Raw genomic sequence first — 659 nt, forward strand, 5'->3', positions numbered from 1 at the left:
ATAATCATGAATACATTACCTTCGACCCTAGATAGCAGTTACTTCACACAAAGACCCTACCCTCTTCATTATTATCTTCTTCTTCTTTGTGTTTTTTTGTATCATCTTCCGCTTCTTTACTTCCCATTCTACTATACAAATCTTCTCCATTTCTCTTCTCACCATTTTTATTTTCCCGTAATTGCCTCTATTCCTTTTCCTTCATAATTATCCTTTTCTCTGTCTTCCTCTCCCCCACCTTTCCATTCCCTGTCTTCCTCTCCCCCATCTTCTACTTCACCTTCCTTTCCCTCCATCTCCCCCTCCTCCCACCTTCCTCTCCCCACTTTCCCCTTCTCCATCTTCCTCTCCTCACTTTCCCCTTCTCCATCTTCCTCTCCTCACTTTCCCCTTCTCCATCTTCCTCTCCTCACTTTCCCCTTCTCCATCTTCCTCTCCCCACTTTCCCTTCTCCATCTTCCTCTCCTCACTTTCCCCTTCTCCATCTTCCTCTCCTCACTTTCCCCTTCTCCATCTTCCTCTCCTCACTTTCCCCTTCTCCATCTTCCTCTCCCCAATTTCAACTTCCTCCTTCGATAAGAGCCTTTGTCGGCTTCCCTGAGAGGCCAGCGAGCGATGGTCAGCCGGTCTTGTGGGCTTTACAAAGGCAGAGATATACG

This window comes from Penaeus monodon, chromosome 15, assembly GCF_015228065.2.
Source record: "Penaeus monodon isolate SGIC_2016 chromosome 15, NSTDA_Pmon_1, whole genome shotgun sequence".
In the NCBI taxonomy this organism is placed as follows: Eukaryota; Metazoa; Arthropoda; class Malacostraca; order Decapoda; family Penaeidae; genus Penaeus; species Penaeus monodon.